Source organism: Odocoileus virginianus, chromosome 6 (assembly GCF_023699985.2).
Source record: "Odocoileus virginianus isolate 20LAN1187 ecotype Illinois chromosome 6, Ovbor_1.2, whole genome shotgun sequence".
Lineage (NCBI taxonomy): Eukaryota > Metazoa > Chordata > Mammalia > Artiodactyla > Cervidae > Odocoileus > Odocoileus virginianus.
The window spans coordinates 88,550,404-88,573,025 of NC_069679.1; the positions used below are offsets into that span (position 1 = coordinate 88,550,404).

Sequence of the window (22,622 nt, forward strand, 5' to 3'; positions counted from 1 at the left end):
CCTGGTCCCAAGCGGGTGGAGACGCGTCCAGGCCCCGCAACTGCCCGGGGCCCCATAAATGTCTGTTGTCCAGCTGGACTGAACCAGGCAAGGACCGCCAGCCCAGATGCCTGGTACCTGGTCCTCGGAGGAGGATGCAGGGTCACCAGTAGGGTTTCCTTGTCCTGACCCTTCAGGCTGAGCTGAGGTTGTTTAGTCGCTCAATCATGCCGACTCTTTGCTACCCCAGGGACTGCAGCACGCTGTCCTCCACCGTCTCCCGCAGTTGAGCGGAGGGCAGGTGTCCAAATGCGCCTTCTTTCAGCTGTCCGATGGCTGTGTAGTGATCTCTTAGCCATGGCTGGGCCCTGTTGTAAGTGCTGGCAATACGGCCGAAAGCCAACAGAAAACTTCCTTGGTTACATTCCAGGCAGCAACTAAATAAGCAAAACAAAATAGTGAACTAGACGATAAGTGGTGAGCTGAAGAAGCAGTTGTTCAGTCGCTCAGTTGTGTCCGACTCTTTGTCATCCCATGGAACGCAGCACGCCAGGCCTCCCTGTCCATCACCAACTCCCAGAGTCCACCCAAACACATGTCCATTGAGTCGGCGATGCCATCCAACCATCTCATCCTCTGTTGTCCCCTTCTCCTCCCACCTTCAATCTTTCCCAGGATCTGGGTCTTTTTCAGTGAGTCGGTTCTCATCAGGTGGCCAAAGCTTCAACATCAGTCCTTCCAATGAACACCCAGGACTGATTTCCTTTAGGATGGACTGGTTGGATCTCCTTGTAGTCCAAAGGACTCTCAAGAGTCTCCTCCAACACACAGTTCAAAAGCATCAATTCTTCGGCGTTCAGTTTCCTTTACGGTCCAACTCTCACATCCACACACGACCACTGGGAAAACCACAGCCTTGACCAGACGGACCTTTGTCAGCAAAGTAATGGAGAAACAGAGCAGAGTCCGGTGAGAATAAAGATGTAAGCGGGTGGCGGGTGGCGTGATTTTAAACAGGACGGTGGCTTCGATGAAGTGGCGCTGGGCCGAGGTCTGAAGCAGGTGAGAAAGAGTATCGGTGAGAAGTGTCCTGAGCAGAGGCCTGGGGCGTGTTTAACGGGTTGGGGGGTAGGGGGTGGAGAATTCAGAGATGGGAGTTGAAGTCGCAGCTCACGTTGGGTCTCAGGACCGCTGTGCAGACTTTGGCTTTTCCTCTGGTGAAATGGGGCCTCCATGCAGGACTTTTAACGAAAGAGCGGCAACCCACTCCAGTATTCTTGCCTGGAGAATCCTGTGGACAGAAAAGCCTGGTGGGCTGCTGTCCATGGGGTCGCACAGAGTCGGAAATAACTAAAGCGACTTGGCATGCATGCATGCATTGGAGAAGGAAATGGCAACCCACTCCAGTGTTCTTGCCTGGAGAATCCCAGGGACGGAGGAGCCTGGCGGGCCGCCGTCTGTAGGATCACACAGAGTCGGACACGACTGAAGCGACTTAGCAGCAGTCATGACATGACCTACATTTTAGGAGCATCACTGTGGCCGCAGGACTGGGGACACAATAGTCCGGGCGGGAGACGGTGCCGGGTGGACCAGGGTGGTGAGCGGGGCGGCGAGAGGGTTACATTCTGGGTGCTGGGTCTGAGGGTGGAGCTGACGTCTGGAATGCCAGCTATGAGGAGCAGCGGCTGACCTCACCTCTCCTCAGGGAGCCTCACTCTAGCTTGCCTGCAGGTTCCTCTCATCCCCTCAGCAGCCATGGGGCTGTTCTTGGGGGAAAAAGATACGGAGCCCAGGTAACCAGTGGTGAAGCTGAAACTCAGACATGAAGAGGCGAGGACGGGGGTCTCCCCGGGTGGTGGTCTAGACCACTGCCTTTCAGTGCAGGGGCTTGGGGTTCAATCCCCGCTCAGGACACTAAGATCCCACATCATCTCAGCCGAGAGGCCCGCAGGCTACAGTTAGCAGAGCCGTGTGCAGCAGCAGATCCTGGATTCCGAGACTGAGACCTGCCACTGCCAAAAACAAGTAAGTATTTTTTTTAAAAGATATGAGGAAGGAAGATCAGGAAATGCCTTCTGATGTGACCAGCTGAAGCTCAGGTACCTCCAAGGACCTCTGAGGGAGGGAAGGGGAGCTGGAATGTCCGGTTTCAGCAGGGGTCCCTCTGGGGCTCTGAGGCTTTAGTCCCACCACGAGGAATCCACAGGCACCCCCACGGTGGTCTTCCCCGCCACCTCACCCCCCGCCCCCACCTGCTTCCCCAGAGGCCTGCACAGGGTGTTCCACCTCCTCTGGTCCAGTAGAGGAATTCCTGCACATTCCCTGAGACCCAGGCCAAGGGTCAGGGTTGCTCAACCCCTGACAGGTGCTGTGATGGGGCTTCTGATAACCACACTCTCACCGACAGATGCTGTGATGGGGCTTCTGATGACCACGCTCTCACCGACAGGTGCTGTGATGGGGCTTCTGATAACCACGCTCTCACCGACAGGTGCTGTGATGGGGCTTCTGATGACCACGCTCTCACGCCCTGACCAGTGTTGATCCGCCCTGGCGGCCCCAGTTGTCCGTAGATTATCCGCGTCCATCCCTCCCTGGCAGATGATAAGTTCCGAGACAAGGCCTGTGTCTTCACGAAGGCAGCATGGAGCTTGACCCCTGACTCAGCGTATGCTGCCTGGGGAGCATTTGCTCACTCCATGTCTTCCATGCTGGAAGTTCCCCAGCTGTGTTACCTGCTTCATAGAGTTAGTGGAGAATTAAAGGAGGAAACACACGTAAAGAACTTAGAAGGGTGTTGTTCGAACGTAAGTTCAGTTCAGTCACTCAGCCGTGTCCGACTGTTTGAGACCCATGGACTGCAGCACGCCAGGCCCCCTGTCCATCACCATCTCCGGAGCTTGTTCAGACTCACGTCTGAGTCAGCGAGAGTGCAGTAAATGTGACCTATCATTCCATGTCTTTGTACCCTTCGCACCTGGCATAGGCTCTGGCACAGTGGAGGAGCTTTTGAATGAAATAAACAATGAATGGGGCCTTCCCTGTGGCTCAGCTGGTAAAGAGTCCCCTGCAATGCGGGAGACCTGGGTTCGATCCCTGGGTGGGGAAGGTCCCCTGGAGAAGGGAAAGGCTACCCACTCCAGTATTCTGGCCTGGACAATCCCATGGACTGTATAGTCCATGGGGTCACAAAGAGTCGGACACGACTGAGCGTCTTTCACCTTCATTGTCGGCTCACCTGGCAGCTGCCACAGCAACCTAGAGACACACAGGTGGTCGGAGGAGGAGAATATCCAAAAACAGTTTTCCAGGTGAGCTTACCTGCAGGCAGGACTCAGGAAACCTTAGGAGTAGGAAGCCGTTTGTGTTCATAATAGTAATTAAGCCAACATCTTTTTAACCAGGCATTGATATTACAGGTTAGACAAGGAAGTGGAAAAAACCACAGCCTGTAGGCTGAATCCAGCCTCAAGGCCTGGCAATAGCTTTGAGAATGAGAATAGGGCAAATAAACTACATTTTACTTAAACACACACACATCTCCACGACCAGAATCTGGGAGAAGTGAGCGGAGAGCAGAGGGCTGCAGACAGAGGGCAGGCTGGGGGCGTGGGGGCCTCCAGGGACAGACTCCAGTGAGAGCGAGAGTTTCAGTCCCTGGCCCGAGGCCACCCCCTTGGAAAGGCTCCCAGTCGCCTGGTCCAAACCCACCCCGGCCCTCATTCAGCGGTCGGCTTCCTCGGGTCACGACTGGGGTCACAGTCACTCAGTCCCCCTCACCAGAATGTCAGCTCCAGGAGGGCAGGGACCTTTGTGAGGTCTTGTTCACTGCCGCGGACCCAGCACTGAGAATGGCGCCCAGCATGTAGAAGGTGCCCAGCGAACACCCAGTTGAATGGGTGCGTGTGGAGAAGGAGGGTGGTGGGGCTGGAGGCAGGCAGCTCGCTGAAGCGCGTGGGGCAGGGTTAGGAGGCGATGGAAACCTGGAAATGGCAGAGGGGCTCAGGGGGCCTCCAGAACAATCCCTGCTGACCTTTGACCTGCCTGAGCCCAGGGGCGGGAACCATGCCCCGCTGACCCTGTGGGCGGGAACTCGGCAACATTTGTGACCAACAGGAAACCTCAGCCTCTGAACGCCTTTAATTGTGAGGTTTTTGACCCCTACAAAGACACATGTAATCAAGAGGCGCCTGTATAATAAAATAATAAAGTGAACACCAGGGAACCACCTGACCATCTCAGAGTTAACCACGAGTTTGATTTTTGCATTTATTACAGCCTTATTTTGGTTGCTTTTTGTGCTTATTACACCCTTATTTTGTTTTTGTGCTTATTACACCCTTATTTTGTTTTTGTGTTTATTACACCCTTATTTTGTTTTTGTGCTTATTACACCCTCATTCGGCTGACTTTTGAGTTTGGTGGTTTGGTTGCTAGGTCGTGTCTGACTCTTGCAACCCCATGGACTGTAGCCCGCCAGACTCCTCTGTCCATGGGCTTCTCCAGGCAAGAACACTGGAGTGGGCTGCCATTTTCTCCTCCAGACTTGAGTGTTTATTACACCCTTATTTCACCTTTTAAGTAGTTTTATCCCCAGACCCGTTTCCTGCCACCCCCGGGAGGTGAGTGCACAGGTGCACACTTGCCGGAGCGGCGTCCTGTCTATGGCTTGTTTCGCTGCTCATTACTCTCCTGGATCTGCCCTGTTGAGCGCAGCCCTGGTTCCTTCCCCTCCTGTAGTGTGTGACTCTCCGTGGCATGGAGTATTATCCATCCGCCAGGTTTGTCATACTTCCAGGGCTCAGGATTGCTTTTACGAATGAGGCTGCTGTTTAGAAAAACTGCATAATGGCCGCTGTTTTGAGCAGGGTTTCTGAGGATGACTCAAGATGGTTCTGTGCCTCTCTCCCACCGCCTTAAAGTGCCCTGGGATCCTCTGACCTTCTTCCCAAGGGCCGCCTGCTGCGCCTGGAGCCGTGCTCTGTGGTTCTACTGCACGAACAAGCCGGCGGGCTCCTCGCGGAGCGCTTCCACGGCAGGCACGGAAGCCGGTGTTCCCCGTGTCTCGGAGGAGCAGCCGGAGAAAGGAGGCTGGCCGGCTGCTGGAGGAGGGACCCAGCACAGCGCGGGGCAAGGGTGCAAACCACATGCCTGCGTGCCCTTCAGCTTTGCAAGTCCGGAGACACGCGGGTGCTCCAGGCTGCCTTCCACCTACTCCCACTCATTAAGCCCACAGAGGCCGTTGCTTATACTTCATGCCAACTTCCATTTAGAATGGAAGCCATCTCCCAGCATCCCTTACCCAGGGACCCAGTCCCACTGCCACGATGCTTGTAAAGTGGAAGTGGCTGCTTGGTGAGAATGGACTTGGGAGAGAGAGAGGAAAGCCTCAAGAAGGTCACTATCCAAACCCTGGAAGAGCTCTGCGTCTTCTTGTCCCATTCCTGAGCCACCTCCAGGGCTGAGACCATCCACGTGTCACAGAGCCGTGTACACCTGCCCTGGATAAGGCCAGACCCGCTCTGCAACTTTGCATTTACATTCATGATGACCTTGCCTAGGCTTTGGACACCATATAAGATCAAGTTGGTTTTCGGTTTAGACTGTATGACGGAAATCCCTTATTTTCGTGAGTGTTTTTTCCACACTTAGAGTTCTGGGGACACTCTCCTGTTACCCTATGCATCACCTGTCTGAACTTCTTCCAGAAAGACAAAGAGTGGACTTATGTTAAAATACCCACCTATATGTCTAAATGAACAGCAAAGCAAAATCAGAAACTTCACAGATATAGGGGAGAACACTGTACCATCACCAGGGAGGAGACTGTTCTTAAGAGTGTAACTAGGATGATTTTTGAGCTTCCTAGCTGACCGGGAACAGAAGGAAACACATGGAGTGGTTTGATTTGAATAATGCAGTTGGTTCACACTTCTGGAGTTTTAAAGGGCAATCAGGAATTAGGTAAGCACAAGGGATCTTGGTTGCTTTTATGGAGTTGTATTAGCAAACAGTTGTGAAGTTTTCATTTGACACTTTACGAATAAAAAAGAATGAGAATTCTCATTCTGTGTCAGTGAGTCTCACAGACACAAAATCTGCTTCTGTTGGGAATTGCAAGTAATCGTCTCCTGCACAAGGCCACTAGCATGCAAGGTTTCCACAGTTCAGTTCAACATTTATTGAGCATCTACAATGTATCGGACAGTGTTAGACCCTGAGGACACAAAATTGTAATCTGAGGTATGGCGCCATCCCTCAGAACTCATAATCTAGTTGAGAAAAGGGACGAAGAAGTGAACAACAGCACCGCAGTTGGAGTCAGATGAGCACTGGGGGCCGGGAGAGCCTTTGACCCACCCTGGGGGAGTGGGGAATTGGGGGGTAAGCTTTCACAAAATCACAGAGGGAGCCAAGTCTTGAAAGAGGATTTCAAGTCCAGCCCACTGGCCGAGTCTCCCCAACTAAAATAGTGGTCCTGAGTTTTCAAAGATCCTTGACTCAAAACAGGGTCATGGCATTCAGACACATCAAGCTCTGGAACACCCTCAATGTCGGAGGGAAAAAAATCCGCAGCTTGGTCTCCTTTCCCTGTAGCAAAGCACCTGTTGGTCAGAGAGGCTGAGGATGAGGGCTTATGTGAACTGCTGGGTGGGCAGTTCCCAGGTGGCCCAAGTAGTTAAGAATCCACCCACCACTGCAGGAGACGCCGGCAGGAGATGAGGGTTCGATCCCTGGGTTGTGAAGATCCCCTGGAGGAGGAAATAGCAGCCCACTGCAGTGTTCTTGCCTGAGAATCCCACGGACAGAGGGGCCTGGTGGACCACAGTCCATAGGGTCGCAAAGACTCAGACACGACTGAGCTCTCTCTCTCTCTCTGAACCACTGGCCAGCAGAGAAGCAGACACACACTTTGCATTGTCTCCTTACTCCCACATCAGATGCTTACAGTACTGAATGCATGCTCACTACACTGAACTTTCCCTGGGGGCTCATAAGCTTGCCATTCTTTTCAGCCTTTGGGGCTCATCCCGGGAGGAGAGCAGAAGACCTGCATCAGGTCCTGCGTCTACGCAACACCAACTGGCTTGTGATCAAATCCCCATCAATTTCTTCATCTGCAACGTGAGCGCACTACCCTGCCATCCACGAGTCCGTCCTATCAAAGGAAGAGTTAAGCAGTTGCTACAACGTGAGGAAACCCGGATCATCCCTTATTGGTATGTGGAGCCCCTGTAGGTGAGGTTCCTGGACTGCGATGCTGCTCTGTGGGCGTGGGGGCCGGGTGGTGCAGGCCCTCCACCCTGCAGCTGGAGTTAGGAGCCCTGAATCTGACTTGCATCTCTGCAACTAAGCAGCTGTGTGAACGTCTCATAGCCCCTCTCTGGGCACCAGCTTGTTAATTCCCAGGTTAAGTGTGGGACAGATGTCACGAGCATGCCACAGTAAATCCGGGCTTGAGGAATTCATCCACCGCGAAGCAAGACAAAACTCGTTTAAAGACATGATTAAAGTAAATGGGAAATGAGTGCGATCTGCCAGGTATCTAGGAAAGGCTGAAGACACCAGCTGAACCTCAGCAGCACAGCGGTCAAAGGTCGGCGCAGAAAAGCAGCACTTTGTCAGAAAGCGGGGCTTCCCTTCGGAGAGACCTGCTGTTCGCCTAGGGTCCCGCGGGCGCGGGTGAAGGGTCAAGCCGCTCTCAGCTCCCGAGCGCTAATGAGGGGCGGGCCCGCGCCGCGCGGTGGCAACCAATGAGCGGGCCTACCGATGACGTCACGGAGCCCTCGGCTCCTCATTGGCGGCCCCCAGGCTGTGCCGCCCTCGGGGCGGGGCGGCCGGAGGCAGTCTAACCCCCGGCTCGAGAGCCTGGTCCCGCCTTCAGTTACCAGCGAACCTCGCGCTGTCTGTCTCATTCAGAAGGGAGAAATGAAAATGCCCAGAAAAAAGGGGTTCTCACCCGCCGCAAAGGCTGGATTCACCATCCTGAGGTTAACCGCCTTTTCTTTAGTGAAAGTGCAAAGTTTGTTTTGCTTAATCCAAACACTAATTACCACTTTAACAGTTTAAGGACACTGAACATACATCCTGGGGCCTCCCTGGGGATGGCAACCCACTCCAGTATTATTCTTGGGACTCAGTTAGTTTGAAAAATCTGCCTGCAATGCGGGAGACCTGGGTTCAGTTCCTGGATGGGGAAGATCCGGGGAGAAGGAAAGACCAACCCACTCCAGTGTTCTTGCCTGGAGAATCCCATGGACAGAGGAGCCTGGCGGGCTGCAGTCCGTGGGGTCACACAGAGTCGGACACGACTGAGCGACTACCAGTTTCATTCAGTTTCCATACATCCTTCTGCTGGTCACATTTTTTTTCCCCACGGTGACACTCAAGGCCGGGACCAAAGACATTTCTGAGGTTTTAAGACATTTTAAAACTGTCGATTCTCAAACGGCAGTGCACAGAGGGACTCAGTGCTGGTTGCACACACGGGCTCCACCCCTGGTCTCCAGTCCTGACTCTGGAACCTGCAGATTCAAGAAACTGGCAGGGCCAGCAATGTGGACCCCATTTTGAGAACCAGGCATCTAAAGTATCTTCAGAGCTTGTTACAAGTGCAAATTCTTAGACTGTGCCCCTCCAGACCTACTGAATCAGAAACTATGGTTTGGGATCCAGTAATCCATGTTTTCCAGAGAAGGCAATGGCACCCCACTCCAGTACTCTTGCCTGGAGAATCCCATGGACGGAGGAGCCTGGTAGGCTGCAGCTGCGGTCCATGGAGTCGTTAAGAGTTGGGCAAGACTGAGGGACTTCACTTTCACTTTTCACTTTCACACATTGGAGAAGGAAATGGCAACCCACTCCAGTGTTCTTGCCTGGAGAATCCCAGGGACGGCGGAGCCTGGTGGACTACAGTCCATGGGGTCGCACAGGTCAGACACAACTGAGCGACTTAACAACGTCCGTATTAACAAATCCTCCTGATGGTTATGATGCACCCTCAAGTTTGAGAACTGATTTGCTACTATGATTTTTTTTAACTCTTTGCCTAATTTTTAAAAATTTATACATTTTTAATTGAAGGATGATTGCTTTACAATATTGGTTTGATTTCTGCCATGCAACAACATGAATTAGGTGTACATATGTCTCCTCCCTGAGAACTGACTTTAATCAGCTCATCATGACCCTGGAGACAGTCTCAGAACAATCTGGAGAACTGATCTACAATCCATTCACTCCCGTGGTCTCAGAACATCAGGGCTAGGCGGGGCCGTGGTCTGGTCGGGGCCGTGGTCTGGGCGGGGCCCGTGGTCTGGGCGGGGCCATGGTCTGGTCGGGGCCGTGGTCTGGGCGGGGCCCGTGGTCTGGGCGGGGCCCGTGGTCTGGTAGGGGCCGTGGTCTGGTCGGGCCTGGTCTGGTCGGGGCCGTGGTCTGGGCGGGGCCCGTGGTCTGGGCGGGGCCATGGTCTGGTCGGGGCCGTGGTCTGGGCAGGGCCCATGGTCTGGGCGGGGCCATGGTCCGGTCGGGGCCGTGGTCTGGGCGGGGCCCGTGGTCTGGGCGGGGCCATGGTCTGGTCGGGGCCCGTGGTCTGGTCGGGGCCCGTGGTCTAGGCGGGGCCCGTGGTCTGGTCCTTCTCGGGGAGATGATTATGGAACGCCTCCCCTGCTCTGACCATGAAACCCCTGGGCTCCTCACAGCACCACTGGTTTTGGCTCTGGGTAACTGGACCAGAGATGCACCGGCGGCCACCCTTTCCTAGAACCGGCTGAGATGGTTTCTCTGCGTGACCACATGCTGAGGATGAACTTGGTACCCAGGGCAGCGTTGTCCTGCCCCTCGGCCTGGGGAGCAGAGGAAGCCGGTCTGCAGGAGGAGGAGAGGGGCAGACACAGGTCCCGGGATGGGAGGCGGGAAGGGAACCATCCTCGAGGCCCTTCCCGCCCTGCCTCCCTCTCAGACTTAACTCGGCCTCTGGTGCTGGCTCACGGGTCGTTAGCTAAAGAGAGGATCTCTTGCACAACCCGCCTGAGGCGCTGCTGCCTTCCAGCCCTCAGGGAGCAGGAGAGGCCCCAGCCTGAATTCTCTAATAGCAAACAGAGGCTGGCTCTGTTTTGCTCTAAAATCCTCCTGGCTAACCCATGTGGATTCCTCAGATTTGCCACCAAGGACTCTTGAGGGGTTCAACTTTGTTTCACAGGCAGGGAAGCAGCCCCAGTGACCAGCCCAGGGTTATGTGAGCCCTGAGCTTGCAGATCACTGCTGCAGGGGACTCACTCTCATGACCTTGGGTCACAGCCCCGGGCTATCGCTGCAGCAAGGCAGTCAACCTCAGGCCTTTCTTCCTCCTCTTGTAAGCTTCTAATAAAGCAGTTTCATTTTCAAACTACTGCCCAGAATAGTCTGTGATCAGTAAAAAGATGCTGACAGCACTGTCTATGCTAGGAAGTTATTTTATTTCTGATGAACTGTAGTGGGAATGGATGGTTTGAATGTTTCTCTCACTGAAGGAGTGTGACAGATGTTACCCTGGTCCTCACCCCACCCAGATATTTTTTTTGTAAGAAAGATATCATTTCACCATGATATGATCCAGTAATTCCACTCCTGGTATTTATCTGAAGAAAATGAAAACACTAATTAGAAAGGATACATGCACCCTGTGTTCACGGCAGCTTCATTTTCAATAATAACCGAGACATGAAAACAGCCTAACTGTCCACACACAGATCAATGGATAAATAAAATTTTAAATGCAAGATATATGTGTGTGTTATAATATATATCACTCAGCTGTAAAAAAAAATAATGAAATCTTGCCATTTGCAACAACATGGATATGTACCTTGAGGGTGTTATGCTAAATGAAATGTCAGACATAGAAAGATAAATACCATGTGATGGACTCTAAAACAAAACAAAGCTCACAAACAGATGGGTGGTTGCAGGGCTGGGGGTTTGGTGACGTGGGACAGAGGTTTGAGATCAATTTCCAGGTATAAGTAAGTCATGGGATGTAATATATGATACAGTGACTGTGGTTAATATTGTTTGTGTATTTGCAAGTGGCTACCAGAGTAAATCTTAAAAGTTCTCATCATAAGAAAGTTCTCATCAGTACTTTGCCTGAGTGACTGTTATCGAACTCAGAGACGGTGCCGGTCAGAGAAGGCAGGGAGGAAAAAAAATGGAATTACTGCTGCCCTCGCTCCCGGGAGGCAGTGCTGCTGCTTCGCTCCGGCTGCGGCGAGGGGCGGGGGATCCGGGCACCTGGCGCCCACACCCAGCAGCCTGGCCACGCCTTCTCCTTCCCGGAAGGGTCCCGGGGAGGACCGCTAGCCTCTGCTGCTAGCAGCCCCACTTCCCAGCCTGGCCGGCATCCCGCCCCCCATCCCACCGCCCCCGGAGATTGTGAGCCTCATGAGATTAATTCCATTTCCGCCTAAATGAGCCAGGGCTGGGCTCTGTGGCTTCTAACAACGATCAGGGCTGAGGGATGAAGGTTCCCAGAGTGGGGCCGGTCCTGGCGGGCTAGCCCTGGAGCAGGAAGGGGGCCGCGTCCCGGGGCTTCAGGAGGAGAGGGTCGCGTGCAGGTCAGAGCCCGGCACAGGGTTACCAGGGATCACAGCAATGGCTTCGAGGGTTTCCTGCGAGTCTGGCTTCTTTCCTGTGCTGCTTTCTGAGCTTTTCGCTCGAGAATGCTGGGCTTTTCCTTTGTGGAAGCGGAGGGTGGGTCAGGCGGGGAGGTGAGGCTTTCAGAGCTCTGACTGGTCAGCTTCTCAGGAGCCTGAGCGCGCCCCTGATTCCAGCCCCAGCAGGCCTTCACCTGATGTGTCATTTAATTGTGGATGGGTTTCCTTTATTTCTTTTCTTTCTTTCTATCACGTTTGTTTCAGGGCTACAGCATAATGATTCAAGTTTGTTTGTTTTTCCACAGATTGTATTCCGTTATGGGTTATTACAGGACACTAGACACACTTCCCTGTGGTCTACAGTGAGTCCTGGCCGCTTACCTATTTCAGGTGTGGTGGCTTCTATCTGCTAACCCCATGCTCCTAACTCGTCTCTCCCCACTCCCTTTCCATTCGGCAACCATGATTTTGTTTTCTGTCTTTGCCAGTCTTTTTCTGTTTTGTATATAGATTCATTTGTATTATTTTTTTAGATTTCACATAAAAGTTATATCATATAGTATTTCTCTTTCTTTGTCTGATTTATTTCGTTCATCATAATATTCTATAGGGTCATCCATGTTGTTGTAAATGACATTTTATTTTTTTCATGCTGAGTAATATTCCATTGTATGTGTATACGCATCTTTTTTATTGTGATGGACATCTTTTTTATTGTGATTATTCTTTCTAAATTTATTTTTGGTTATAGTTGAATTACAATGTTGTGTTAATTACTGCTGTATAGAAAAGTGATTCACTTATACATAAATATGTTCTTTTTCATATTCTTTTCCATTATGGTTTATCACAGGATATTGAATATAGTCTGCTGTGCTATACGGGAGGACCTTGTTCATCCATCCTACATACACCGGTTTGCATCTGCTCATCCCAAACAGCCAGTCCAACCCTCTCCCCCCGCCCTTACCCTTGGCAACCACCAGTCTATTCACGATGTCCCTGGTTCTGTTTCTGTTTCACAAACAGGCTCATTTGTGTCACATTTTAGATTCCACATTAGGTGATGTCATGCAGCGGCTGTCTCTCTGACTTACTTCTCAGGATGCTCGTCTCTAGTTCCATCCACACTGCTGCAAGCGGCGTTACTTTATTCCTTTTTATGGCTGAGCAGTATTCCATCTTACACATGTACCACATCTTTTTTATCCATTCATCTGTCAATAAACATTTAGGTTATTTCCATTAGACTATTCCAGTAGTCTAAGCTACTGTGAATAGTGCTCTGAAGAACAAAGGGGTGCGTGGATCTTCTTGAATTGTAATTTTGTCCAGATACATGCGCAGGAGTGGGGTAGCCAGATCACATGGTGATTCTGTTTCTAGTTTTCTGAGGACCCTCCACGCTGTTTCACGTCGTGGCTGCACCACCTTCCATCCCCACCCACAGTGTGGGAGGGCCCCAGTCCTCCACACCCCTCCAGCACTTGTTATTCATAGACTTGCTAATGATGGCCGTTCTGACTGGTGTGAAGTGGTACCTCATTGTATTTTTTATTTGCATTTCTCTAGTAATTAGCGATGTTGAGCATCTTCTCCTGTGCTTACTGGTCATCTGTATGTCCTCTTTCAAGAAATGGCTATTAAAATCTGCCTGTTTTTTTTTTTTAATTTTTATTTTTTTGTAGCATTGTATGAGCTGTTTTCTCACATTCTGTTGGTTGCCTTTTTTCAGTTTTCTTTTTTTCCCCAATGGTTTCCTTTGCTGTGCAAAAGTTTATAAGTTTGATTAAGTCCCATTTGTTTTATTGTTGCTTTGGGAGACTGATCTAAGAAAATATTGCCAGAATTTATGTCACATCATGTTTTTTCACCTATGCTTTCTTCTAGGAGTTATTTGGTGTCATGTCTCAATTTAGGCCTTTAAACCATGCTGTGTTCATTTTCGAATGCGGTGTGAGGGAGTGTTCTCATTTCACTGATTACAGGCAGCTGACCGTGAACCCAGCTGGAGCCCAGGCCCTCACCCAGGAGCTGACACCACCCGGAGAACCTGCGGGCCCGGCTGCCCCTCCGCAGACATATCGGTGCTCCTTGCGTGGAGACGCAGCTCAGGCTCCCTCGTTCCCCTCTGAGCAGGGAAGAGTGAGGCCCGAGCTTCCTGGGCTCCTGGAGGCGCCCTCATCTGGCCTTCTGTGCCCGGAGACCCAGGACCCCAGGGCACACAGGGCTGTTTCTGGGCCGGCCAGGAGGCAGAAGTCCCACTTTCGTCCAGGCTTCTGTCCACCTGTCCAAAAGCAGGAAAGCTGCAGAGCCCCCTCCTGACAAGGGTGGGCGCTCCGGTCAGCGTGGTCTGGCTGCATGGGGTGAAATGATGGGCCGCGGGGAGCTGTGAGCAGACAGAATCAGCGCTGGGCCACCCCTCGTCCAGAAGCTGAGCTCTAAGTCACCCACGCTCTTTCTGTGGCGTATCCATTTGGGATTTCTGTATACAGGCTGGGAATGAGGTCTGTCTTTTTCTCTCTTAGGAAAATTTCTAAAAATAAAAAAAAAACGAACATCAACAATAAACCAACATGATGTCCAGGGTAGTGCTGTCTTTGAGCGTCTTTCTACCAGACTATGGTAAGTCAATTAGTCTTTCTGAGCCTCAGTTTCCTTGTAAATATTTCCTGACCCCAATGTACCTCAGAGTGGGAGGGTCCAGACACCCCTTTCTGCTTAGCAGCCAGCTGCGCAGTGTCCAGAAACTCAGCTGCATTGAGCCTCAGAGCCTCCCCTGGCATCTGGCAGGTTTCACGTGGAGGGGCTGTCTGCCTCCATGACATCACAGAAAAGCTCAGACCCCAGCCTAAAACCTCAGGAAACATTCATTTATCAAAGGACAGTCATCAGGGAGTAGGGTATTGTTCGTTTGTTTGAAGTGTTTTGTTTTGTTTTTTTTAAGTGCCTTTGAAAAGAAAGCTATAAAACTACACGATGACTCAGGAGTTTGCCAATTTTTCTTTCATGTTCCTGACAATAGTCTGAGTTTGATCTTTAGCTATTTCACACATAAGAGGCAGACTGTGTTTATAAGTTCAAGCAGTGGCCTTGATTTCACAGAAAAATTAGGAAAACTTGTTAGCTCACACATGGCCCATGTTGAGCAGATCAGCTTGCTCCTGTGAAGCTGGGTCGCCTGGAAGAGGACTCCTCGGGCAGCCTGTATGCACCCCTAATCACAGCAGCTACATAATCACTGCTCCAGAAGTAAGGTGCATGAATGGTTGGGAGAAGGGATGAGACCTTTGAGGCAAATGAGTCATGTTCTTTCAAGTTGGGAAGGCAAAGAGCCGTGGGTTTGAGTGTCAATAGACTGATGAATCAACAGAACTTTGCTGTAGTTTGCATTCCTTTCTTTCTCATGGATGGAAATTAATATCTGGTGTCTATGGAGCCTTTTTCTATCTCTTCTCAGAATAAAACCCTCATTGTTGGATGCAATGTCTTGATGGTCATTCTGCACCACCATAGACAGGCACCCAACCCAGGGTGGGGTGGGGCAAAGGTGGGGGAGTAAAAAGGAGCTTCAGAAGCACAAAACCAGCTTGATAGCCTTACTCCTTGCTGCATTCCCTTCAGTACAAAGAAGGCGCTTCTCAAAGATCTGCTCTCCCCCACTCCTTGCACATTAGCAGGGCCACCCCCACCGTGGGACTTACTGCTCAGAGGGGCCTGGGGATGGAGTCAGGCCGCAGGTCAGGGCTGCAGGCCCCCGACCCCCACAGGCCTGCTGGCCTGCATGAGTGGGCACACACAGCTACTCAACGAACTTGATGCCCGCTGCTCACACCCCTTTGGGATCTGGGATAACAACGTCATCCCTGGGGGGGGGGTCTCTGCTCACCTTCGTCATGCTCAGGGCAGACTGTCTGCCTTACCAGTTGTTCAGGGAATGTTTTGAATCTAGTTCTAAGGAAGTAGGGGCATGACAGTCTACTGTCCTGGCGCTCCTCTCACGGCAGCTCTGTCCCTCTCTGCCTGGTTATGACATCCAGATTGGACTCATGGAGGGATAAATTTGGAGACTGGGACTGACATACGCATACCGCTATATACCTACGCATACCACCATATACCTATATATACTGCCATATACCTATGCATACTGCTATATACCTATATACAACACCATATACCTATACATACCACTATACACCTCTATATACTGCCATATACCTGTACATACCTCTATATACCTACACATACCACTATATACCTATATATACTGCCATATACCTATACATGCCACTATATACCTATATATGTTGCCATATAACTACACATACCGCTATATACCTACGCATACCGCTATATACCCACGCATACTGCTATATACCTACGCATACCACCATATACCTATATATACCGCTATATACCTACACATACCCCTATATACCTATATATACCACCATATACCTATACATACCGCTATATACCTATATATACGGCTATATACCTACAGTTCAGTTCAGTTCAGTCACTCAGTCGTGTCTGACTCTTTGCGACCCCATGAATCGCAGCACGCCAGGCCTCCCTGTCCATCAGAAGCTCCCGGAGTTTACTCAAACTCATGCCCATCGAGTTGGTGATGCCCTCCAGCCATCTCATCCTCTGTCACCCCCTTCTCTTCCTTCCCCCAATCCTCCCAGCATCAGGGTCCTTTCCAATGAGTCAACTTTTCACATGAGGTGGCCAAAGCATTGGAGTTTCAGCTTCAGCATCAGTCCTTCCAAAGAACACCCAGGACTTTTCTCCTTCAGGATGGACTGGTTGGATCTTCTTGCAATCCAAAGGACTCTCAAGTCTTCTCCAACACCACAGTTCAAAAGCATCAATTTTTCAGCACTCAGCTTTCTTCATAGTCCAACTCTCACATCCATACATGACCACTGGAAAAACCATAGCCTTGACTAGACGGACCTTTGCTGGCAAAGTAATGTCTCTGCTTTTAATATGCTATCTAGGTTGGTCATGACTTTCCTTCCAAGGAGTAAGCATCTTTTAATTTCATGGCTGCAGTCACCATCTGCAGTGATTTTGGAGCCCCAAAAAATAAAGTCTGTCACTGTTTCCACTGTCTCCCTATCTATTTCCCATGAGGTGATGGGACCAGATGCCATGATCTTAGTTTTCTGAATGTTGAGCTTTAAGCCAACTTTTTCACTCTCCTCTTTCACTTTCATCAAGAGGCTTTTTAGTTCCTCTTCACTTTCTGCCATAAGAGTGGTGTCATCTGCATATCTGAGGTTATTGATATTTCTCCCAGCAATCTTAACTCCAGCTTGTGCTTCTTCCAGCCCAGCGTTTCTCATGATGTACTCTGCATATAAGTTAAATAAGCAGGGTGACAATATACAGCCTTGATGTACTCCTTTTCCTATTTGGAACCAGTCTGTTGTTCCATGTCCAGTTCTAACTGTTGCTTCCTGACCTGCATACAGGTTTCTCAAGAGGCAGGTCAGGTGGTCTGGTATTCCCATCTCCTTCAGAATTTTCCACACTTTGTCGTGATCCACACAGTCGAAGGCTTTGGCGTAGTCAATAAAGCAGAAATAGATGCTTTTCTGGAACTCTCTTGCTTTTTCAATGACCCAGCGGATATTGGCAATTTGATCTCTGGTTCCTCTGCCTTTTCTAAAACCAGCTTGAACACTTGGAAGTTCTCGGTTCACGTATTGCTGAAGCCTGGCTTGGAGAATTTTGAGCATTACTTTACTAGCGTGTGAGATGAGTGCAATTGTGCGGTAGTTTGAACATTCTTTGGGATTGCCTTTCTTTGGGATTGGAATGAAAACGGACCTTTTCCAGTCCTGTGGGCACTGCTGAGTTTTCCAAATTTGCTGGCATATTGAGTGCAGCACTTTCACAGCATCATCTTTCAGGATTTGAAATAGCTCAACTGGAATTCCATCACTTCCACTGGCTTTGTTCATAGTGATGCTTTCTAAGGCCCACTTGACTTCACATTCCAGGATGTCTGGCTGTAGGTGAATGATCACACCATTGTGATTTTCTGGGTCATGAAGATCATTTTTGTACAGTTCTTCTGTGTATTCTTGCCACCTCTTCTTAATATCTTCTGCTTCTGTTAGGTCCATACCATTTCTGTCCTTTATTGAGCCCATTTTTACGCATACCCCCATATACCTATATATACCACTATACACCTACACATGCTGCTATACATGTATGCATACCCCTAAATAAATACCTACGCATGCTGCTATATACCTATATATACTGCTATATACTTAAACATACTGCTCTATACCTATGCTGTATACCCCTCGCCCAAGCTAAGGAGCAGTGGCTGCGCTTTGCTGGAGCAGCGGTGAAGAGATACCCACGTCCAAGGTAAGAAAAGCCAAGTAAGATGGTAGGTGTTGTGAGAGGGCATCAGAGGGCAGACAGACTGAAACCACAATCACAGAAAACTAGCCAATCTGATCACAGGACCACAGCCTTGTCTGACTCAGTGAAACTAAGCCATGCCCTGTGGGGCCACCTAAGACGGTAGGGCCATGGTGGAGAGGTCTGACAGAATGTGGTCCACTGGAGAAGGGAATGGCAAACCACTTCGGTATTCTTGCCTTGAGAACCCCGTGAACAGTATGAGAAGGCAAAATGATAGGATACTGAAAGAGGAACTCCCCAGGAGGTAGGTGCCCAATATGCTACTGGAGATCAGAGGAAATAACTCCAGAAAGAATGAAGGGATGGAGCCAAAGCAAAAACAACACCCAGTTGTGGATGTGACTGGTGATGGAAGAAAAGTCCGATGCTGTAAAGAGCAATATCGCATAGGAACCTGGAATGTTAGGTCTATGATTCAAGGCAAATGGGAAGTGGTCAAACAGGAGATGGCAAGAGTGAACATAGACATTTTAGGAACCAGTGAACTAAAAAGGACTGGAATGGGTGAATTTAACTCAGATGACCATCATATCTACTACTGTGGGCAGGAATCCCTTAGAAGAAATGGAGTAGCCATCATAGTCAACAAAAGAGTCCGAAATGCAGTACTTGGATGCAATCTCAAAAACGACAGAATGATCTCTGTTCTTTTCCAAGGCAAACCATTCAATATCACGGTAATCCAAGCCTATGCCCCAAACAGTAACTCTGAAGAAGCTGAAGTTGAACAGTTCTATGAAGACCTACAAGACCTTTTAGGACTAACACCCAAAAAAGATGTCCTTTTCATTATAGGGGACTGGAATGCAAAAGTAGGAAGTCAAGAAACACCTGGAGTAACAGGCAAATTTGGCCTTGGAGTATAGAATGAAGCAGGGCAAAGGCTAATAGAGTTCTGCCAAGAGAACGCACTGGTCATAGCAAACACCCTCTTCCAACAACACAAGAGAAGACTCTACACATGGATATCACCAGATGGTCAACACCGAAATCAGCTTGATTATATTCTTTGCAGCCAAAGATGGAAAAGCTCTATACAGTCAGCAAAAATAAGACTGGGAGCAGACTATGGCTCAGACCATGAACTCCTTATTGTCAAATTCAGACTTAAATTGAAGAAAGTAGGGAAAACCAATAGACCATTCAGGTAATGACCTAAATCAAATCCCTTATGATTATACAGTGGAAGTGAGAAATAGATTTAAGGGACTAGATCTGATAGACAGAGTGCCTGATGAACTATGGACAGAGGTTCGTAACATTGTACAGAAGACAGGGATCAAGACCATCCCCACGGAAAAGAAATGCAAAAAGGCAAAATGGCTGTCTGAGGAGGCCTTACAAATAGCTGTGAAAAGAAGAGAAGCTAAAAGTAAAGGAGAAAAGGAAAGATATTCCCATATGAATGCAGAGTTCCAAAGAATAGCAAGAAGAGATTAAAAAAAGCCTTCCTCAGTGATCAATGCAAAGAAATAGAGGAAAACAACAGAATGGGAAAGACTAGAGATCTCTTCAAGAAAATTAGAGATACCAAGGGAACATTTCATGCAACGATGGGCTCAATAAAGGACAGAATGGTATGGACCTAACAGAAGCAGAAGATATTAAGAAGAGGTGGCAAGAATACACAGAAGAACTGTACAAAAAAGATCTTCACGACCCAGATAATCATGATGGTGTGATCACTCACCTAGAGCCAGACATCCTGGAATGTGAAGTCAAGTGGGCCTTAGGAAGCATCACTGCGAACAAAGCTAGTGGAGGTGATAGAATTCCAGTTGAGCTATTTCAAATCCTGAAAGATGATGCTGTGAAAGTGCTGCACTCAATATGCCAACAAATTTGGAAAACTCAGCAGTGGCCACAGGATTGGAAAAGGTCCGTTTTCATTCCAATCCCAAAGAAAGGCAATGCCAAAGAATGCTCAAACTACCGCACAATTGCACTCATCTCACATGCTAGTAAAGTAATGCCCCAAATTCTCCAAGCCAGGCTTCAGCAATACGTGAATCGTGAACTTCCAAGTGTTCAAGCTGGTTTTAGAAAAGGCAGAGGAACCAGAGATCAAATTGCCAACATCTGCTGGATCATCGAAAAAGCAAGAGAGTTCCAGAAAAGCATCTATTTCTGGTTTATTGACTATGCCAAAGCCTTCGACTGTGTGGATCACAATAAACTGTGGAAAATTCTTCCAGTGATGGGAATACCAGACCACCTGACCTGCCTCTTGAGAAATCTGTTTGCAGGTCAGGAAGCAACAGTTAGAACTGGACATAGAACAACAGACTGGTTCCAAATAGGAAAAGGAGTACGTCAAGGCTGTATATTGTCACCCTGCTTGTTTAACTTATATGCAGAGTACATCATGAGAAACGCTGGGCTGGAGGAAGCACAAGCTGGAATCAAGTTTGCCAGGAGAAATATCAATAACCTCAGATATGCAGATGACACCACTCTTATGGCAGAAAACAAAGAAGAACTAAAGATCCTCTTGATGAAAGTGAAAGAGGAGAATGAAAAAGTTGGCTTAAAACTCAACATTCTGAGAATAAAGATCATGGCATCCAGTCCCATCACTTCATAGCAAATAGATGGAGAAACAGTGGAAACAGTGTCAGACTTTATTTTTTTGGGGCTCCAAAATCACTGCAGATGGTGATTGCAGCCATGAAATTAAAAGACGCTTACTCCTTGGAAGGAAAGTCATGACCAACCTAAATAGCATATTAAAAAGCAGAGACATTACTTTGCCAACAAAGGTCCATCTAGTCAAGACTATAGTTTTTCCAGTGGTCATGTATGGATGTGAGAGTTGGACTGTGAAGAAAGCTGAGTGCCAAAGAACTGACGCCTTTGAACTGTGGTGGTGGAGAAGACTCTTGAGAGTCCCTTGGACTGCAAGGAGATCCAACCAGTCCATCCTAAAGGAGATCAGTCCTGGGTGTTCACTGGAAGGACTGATGCTGAAGCTGAAACTCCAATACTTTGGCCACCTCTTGCAAAGAGTTGACTCAGTAGAAAAGACCCTGATGCTGGGAGGGATCAGGGGCAGGAGGAGAAGGGGGGTGACAGAGGATGAGATGGCTGCATGGCATCACCGACTAGATGCACATGAGTTTGAGTAAACTTCAGGAGGTGGTGATGGACAGGGAGACTTGGCGTGCTGCAATTCATGGGGTTGCAAAGAGTCAAGCACGACTGAGCAACTAAATTGAACTGAACTGTATACCTATGCATGCTGCCATATACCTATACATACTGCTACAAAGAGTACGCAAAGAGTAAGAGACGACTGAGTGACTGAACTAAACTGAACTGCTACATACCTATGCATACCACTGTATACCCACGCGTACCCCTATATGCGTATACACACGACTACACACATATAATAATAAGGACCTGCCATGTAGCACAAGGGCTCCCCTGGCGGCTCAGCTGGTAGAGTCTGCCCGCAATGCAGGAGACCTGGGTTCAGTCCCTGGGCTGGGATGATCCACCAGAGAAGGGAATGGCTACCTACTCCAGTGTTCTGGCCTGGAGAATCCCATGGACTATACAGTCGGACACGAGCGAGTGAGTCTCACAGGGAACTCAGTACTCTGTAATGACCTACATGGGAAAAGAATCTAAAAAATAGAGGATTGATGTGTGTCTGAGCTTCCCTAGTCACTCTGACAGTAAAGAATCTGCCTGCAATGCCGGAGACCAGGGTTCAATCCCTGGGTCAGGAAGATCCCTTGGATAAGCAAATGGCACCCTACAGTCCGGTATTCCTGCCTGGATAATTCCTTGGACAGAGGAACCTGATGGGCTACAGTCCATGGGGTCGGAAAGAGTCGGACACGACTGAGCAACTCACACACACAGCCCTTTTAATGGATGATAGAGAAGTTGGTGGATGTGGAGGAATGTATCTGTGGGGCCGTCAGAGTTTGTGCATGTGTGTGTTCACCTGTGTTCGTAGATGTATGTGTAACTGGTTCACTTCAAACTAACGTAACATTGTAAATCAAGTATACTGCAGCAAAAATCAAAAGCAAACGAACAAAGCAAGATGCAAGCAACTCTGCAGGACGGCTGTATATTTAAATAAGAACAGAGTGTGCTTTGCTGGTGGGACTGGGTCTGTGATGTCCCTTACAAAGGCATTAAGGAATATTTCTGATGTGCAAAAAGGCACAGGGGATGCCAGGGTGACCGGCTGTGTGCTGCCACTAAACTCCCAAAAACCCATCAGAGACACCACTGCAGCCTCCTGCTCAACGAGCCCCAAACGCTAATGCAGAGCTTTGCCATCTGCTCCCTAGCTGAGATCAAGAGCAGCTTGTTGGGCCACAGTGAGACACAGCTTCTGCGCTGGATCTGGTAAGACACCGCAGAGCTGCTCTGGGCCTAGGAGGTTGCTAACAATCATGATCTCTATTGTTGCATCTTTCTGCATCCAAAACGGGTCCCCGGTTGCAAGATCAACACGGGGAGGCCTGTGTGACCTTGGAATCCTGACTTCAGCCCACTGAGCCCCCTTGTCACCCTAATTATAACCAC

The 22,622-nt window shown here is 49.4% G+C and overlaps 1 long non-coding RNA gene across 1 annotated transcript; it reads left to right on the plus strand.

The window, feature by feature from the left end:
- Window positions 1-11,165: 11,165 nt before the first annotated feature.
- Window positions 11,166-14,206, plus strand: LOC139035707 (uncharacterized). The gene is made up of 3 exons (XR_011488421.1): window positions 11,166-11,576; window positions 11,921-12,005; window positions 13,604-14,206. It is a non-coding gene; the product is annotated as an uncharacterized lncRNA (long non-coding RNA).
- Window positions 14,207-22,622: the final 8,416 nt, after the last annotated feature.